General features: G+C 42.8%; 1 long non-coding RNA gene across 3 annotated transcripts; it reads left to right on the forward strand.

Moving 5' to 3' along the window:
* The first annotated feature begins 1,151 nt into the window (after positions 1-1,151).
* LOC124675625 lies at positions 1,152-4,106 on the forward strand. 3 transcript variants are annotated; one of them, XR_006993359.1, is made up of 8 exons: positions 1,152-1,338; positions 1,411-1,519; positions 1,728-1,934; positions 2,038-2,160; positions 2,319-2,435; positions 2,544-2,646; positions 3,143-3,720; positions 3,880-4,106. It is a non-coding gene; the product is annotated as an uncharacterized LOC124675625 (long non-coding RNA). The 3 variants fall into 3 exon arrangements; XR_006993357.1 differs by having other exon boundaries at positions 3,883-4,106; XR_006993358.1 differs by having other exon boundaries at positions 1,414-1,519; positions 3,883-4,106.
* Positions 4,107-4,925: the final 819 nt, after the last annotated feature.

The following is a 4,925-nucleotide window of genomic DNA, read 5'->3' on the forward strand; positions in this document are numbered from 1 at the left end:
CTCATGAGTACCTGCATACAGACACACGAGCATGCTTGTTTTTATCGAGTCTAAAAGAAATAGTAGGGTTAGAAGTACTGTTCTTGTCTAATATGCTGCTAATTGCCTTCAGAAGTAGTATGGACAGGTTGAGGAATGGTGTTGATTTGATGATTTCTGCGTGGGCTCGTTCGTGAAGGATGCCAATGTTGAAAAGTAATGTTCCTGTCATCTATGGAAGTCTTCAAAATCTATAATGGGAGATTATTACTCAATATTTAATTTGTTATTCTAATATCCAGGTGCTAATGCGGATATACATTTCATTCCAAAAACTGAGGGCTGATTCAATTCCAAACATGCAGTCAATTATTTCTGCTTCAGATGCCTATACTTGTTTAATTCTCCTTCCCACATGTAAATTTCCTTAGATCGCTTGTGTCATGAAAACTGCGTTCAAGAAATGGTTCTCAGCATAGCTTCTTCAAATGTTTTATAGGCAATGGTGGCTCATGGAGATCTGGGTGCTAAACTTGCAGGTGAGGAAGTACCTTTACTACAGGTGAGACTAAAACAACAACATATATAAATTTGGGCGGCAAGAAAATGATCATTCCTTTTAAACATCCCTTTCTTGTTAATATGCCTAAAATGTAACCAAGCTTTTAGTATTGTTGGTAATCATATTTTTTGAAGGTATTGTTGTAAAATAAAGCACACAGGAGGCTGATTACCTCACAGTTTTTCTTTTTGGCCAGTAGCATTATGATGCTTAGATCTGATACTTCTCTGGCACATTAAATGTCTGTTTTCTCTCCATGGACTGTAAAAACTGCTCACAGATTCTTTCTTTGGCCAGTGCATTCTACATTATTATTTTTACTTCCCCTTTTGCGGGGAAACAACAGAAGACCGTTCAGCCTCATTCTACACTTCAATTGCAAAGGTATAATTCATTTTGGTTTATAAAAAAATACTTGCTTTGTACACACCCTATGCAGTATAAAATGATTGTTAGCTGCCCTTTTTTATTAATTGTAGTCTGTCTACAAGTGGACTGTAAAGCAACAGCAAAGCATATTGGCCTTAAGTAGGTTTATCTAAACATACAATATATGATGGTTATTTCTGCTACTGCAGGTTTTGTAATGTATGTGTCTATGACATATTGACCTTCTAAGGAGTTGCTTTCTGGATTTGCTCGCTGCTCTATGAATCTATTATTTTAAGAAATGATGCCGGCCGCTCCTCCCCTCCGTCGTCCCTCTTCACCTGCTGGGTCCTCGCGGCTGGACGTCGTGGCCGTACTGGTGGAGCCGTCCAGCGGCGTCGCCGGCGCCGTGATGTTGACCACTGCAGGTATGAGCTGTGCTCCAACCCCCATCCCCCAATCATCTTCTTCCCAATCTCAAAAATTGGATTTTTCTTCAGCAGCCTGAGAAGAGAGGCCGGATGCACTGGTGATGGTCGCCACTCTCCGGCTGCAGGCGAGGCGACATGCTGCTGCACTCCACCTCCCCAACGAGCTGCTGCCCGTGAGGTCCCTCTCCTCCCAAGTTAGTTTTGCTGAAAAATGTTTCTTTTCATTCCTGTTGAGTGTGTAGCAAGTATAGAGAAAAAATGCATGTATGGATGGGAATCAGTGTGTGCATAGGCGGTGGGTGCACATGAAATTGATGTGCTCATTTTGTTTGATTTCATTGCTGCTTATGTGTATAGACAAGTGCTGAAAACTTGTAGAATTTCAGGTTCAAATCATGTCGGGGGAGGAGGAGCCCAAGGGCGCGAGGTGTGGTTACCGGGAGACCGCCTCGTGTGGTGTTCCGGTGTTTGTGGTGCCCTCCGGTGGTGATGTCCACCGGAGCTCCTGACGGCAACGGTGATGCCATGAACGGGCTGCTGCTGGTTGAACCGCTGCCACGACAAGGAGGATCAAGCTCATCTCCTGAAGTCAGGTCTGCGTCTTGCTGGTCTTGTATGGTATTTTTCTCTGGCTGGCTCAAGTGCACGCATATATGCATGTAGACCAGAAAAAGTTAATTGGAGATTCATGAACAGTTGTGCCTGTAGAGCCATGTATAGCTGCTGCTTGTTCTTCCTATAAATGTCCCAAGACTACCCGGCCAACCAGGGCACCCAAAAGGGGCAAAAAGATCTGGTTCGTTCGTTCCACCCTGTACAGTAAGTCTTCAATCCCGCTTTTCACCACAACCGTCCAATCAGTAGAAACTTTTCTCACTCGTTCAGTTTCAAAAAGACTCCATGACAGGTGGGACCTTTTTTATATGTTCTTATATTTCTTTTGCAGTTTTCTCACTCTGTTTACATACAAATTGCAGAGTATAAGGAAACTTAAATTATATCGAGAGGTTTATAGGTTGGATGCGCACTGACTTCTGAAACTCATTAATCTAGACACCTTGGTTCTGGAGCTTTTGTGATGAATGACAAATGAGGTACCAAATGAATATAAAAGCATTGCATAAAGTATCTAGATAGCTATGCTTCAATTTAGATTGTTTTATTCTTATGATTTTCTCTATGAACTTTTCCTCTTTGTACAGGTTTTGATCGTTCGATCATGCTGGTAGTAGGCCATTGCCCCTTCAAGCCAGCAAGATGCTTGTTGTACGTCGATGAATAAGGGCGTCCATCCAAGATACTAAGGTTAAACCTGATTCTTTCTCTGTCAAGGGGCATGTTTTTTTGGTGGGTATACTATTTTGCTCTTGTCTGAAAGTCATGCATAAATATTGATTTTGATTCTGCAGTTTCCGGCCATTTTATATTTTCATCTCGAGGATGTAGAATTAGTGGTTTATTCTATACAGAACTATTCATCCATGTAGTCTTCTTATCCAGTAGAGAAATTCTGGGCACTGGAAATAAAATCTGAGTATGTCATCTTATTCAGTCAACTTGAGGATTTGTAGTCATAGGTGCTTGCTTTTGTTGCATACTCAGAATTTTCCTTTTCTTGCTTCAATAGCCTTTACCTTTTTTTTTGCTTCATGACATAGAATGCCTAAAGGCTTTGTTGAGCGAGTTTGTCATATATTTAGAAAGCATGACATGTATGATCTTCATAAATTAGTTTACTGAAGTACAATCAGTCTATTAAATGTGCAAAATTTCTTTTATGAGGGTCTTCTTCTGCTTGCAGGACTGCCCTCTTGTTTCTATCCTTAAAAGCTGCTGCGCTACCCGGCCAACCGAGGCCTCCCAAGGGGCACATTGATCTGGCTCGTTCGTTTTGCCCAACGACAGTAAATTCGTTCCCCACTTTTCATCACAACCGCTCAATACGTTAAAAAAAAAAATTAACCCGCTACTGCTCATTTTGAGCCCCTGTATGATGGGCCCGTGGGCGTGCGGGGCAGCCAGCCAGAGACAGCGACACCAGCGACACCAGCTCGCTCACGTCGCCTTCCTTTCTGTGTGCGCGTGGGGGCAGGAGGTGGTGAAAACCTAGATCGGCGCGGAGGGTGGCGGCAGCGCACCGCCTTGCGCCGCCTCTCCCCGAGATGGAGCCATTCGGGGATGGCCATGGTGGTAAGCTGGAGGAGGCGATACGGGAGGAGGAGGGTGCGGACCTTTTTCCCCAACGCATGCAGTGGCGCCCGAGCAACGGGGGCGTTGACGCCGGCGGCTGGACGCGGCAGCGTTGGGGACGGACGATGCATCAACGCGGAGCAGCAGCATGCTCTGGATGCGAGCTCGTCCGTTTCCTGTGACGCCATGGTGAGCATCTCTCAATCCTTCTTTCTATATGCTCCTGATCTCTCTCTTTAGGCTTGTTCTTTTGATTTGCTTGTACATTCAGATCTTGCGTTTGAACTGTTTGATGAAATGTCTGTGCTGATCCATTTTTGCTGCTCTATTTTTTTGCTACCCGTGAAGCAGCTGCTGGCCAAGCAGGGCAATTTGTGAGATGACTGAATGCTCCTGGAAGAAAACGAGGACAATAGCATCACTCCCACATGTGAACTCCATGCTCATCGCTTGTTAATTTCCTCGAGAAAATGATGAGATGCATGTTGTTCAACTTGTGTAGATTTCTCTGAAAATATATGGAGAAGTTAAATATGACGAGGATTCTGATCAGATATGTGAGGGCTTTGGTTGCAGCGGATTTTTTATTTTGTTTACCGATTTTATTTTGCCAAATTTGGTTTTCAAACTCATGTTTTTTGTGTGTGATTGTGATACCTGTAGGAATTGGTATTGGGCTGGATGCTGAAGCACTTAATTACCGTATGGAGACTAGCTCAAGAGACAGAAGATGTACCTCAAAGAATCTGTCCCAAAAACTAACAAAGTTGCTTGAAGAATTTCTGGTTCATGGCACCTTCATGATAGTACCATTATCTGGTTGAAATATCTGGTAGACTATTGGGTAATCTTGTCCCAGAAAGTTGTTTTTTATACACTATTAGCATTGAAATTAAACTTGATATTTGATGAAATGTTACCATGACTGGATGTTTGATGCAAAAGTAGACTAGGGTACCATCAGGTTTGCCAATAATGTTTCTGATGCTGATCAGCGCCTGCCATGATGGTGCTCGTTTAGGTGTGTGGTGGCGGGTCTGCTCGGCAAAAGTTGGACGTCCTACTCCGGCAGAGGTGTCTTGGGTCCTTCCGTCTCTTGTTTGTTTTTCCCTTACAATTGATGATGTGATGTGCTGACTAGCAATAAACTATGAAGATTGATTAGTTATGTGCAGTTTGAGTTAACTGAAATCAATGACAAATTGAGACGTCAAAAAATAATTCAAAATCAATGGGTCCAAGGACATACAATTTTATTGGTGATGATTTAGTTATTCAAGCTGGAGATTCCCAGTGGCCATTTCTTCATGTTCATACTTTTATAGATTGTTTTTTGGCGACCAATATAGAATTACTAATTCAAAATTAGAGAACCATTTAATTTTTAGTGGTCA

Source organism: Lolium rigidum, chromosome 7 (genome assembly GCF_022539505.1).
Source record: "Lolium rigidum isolate FL_2022 chromosome 7, APGP_CSIRO_Lrig_0.1, whole genome shotgun sequence".
Taxonomy (NCBI): Eukaryota; Viridiplantae; Streptophyta; class Magnoliopsida; order Poales; family Poaceae; genus Lolium; species Lolium rigidum.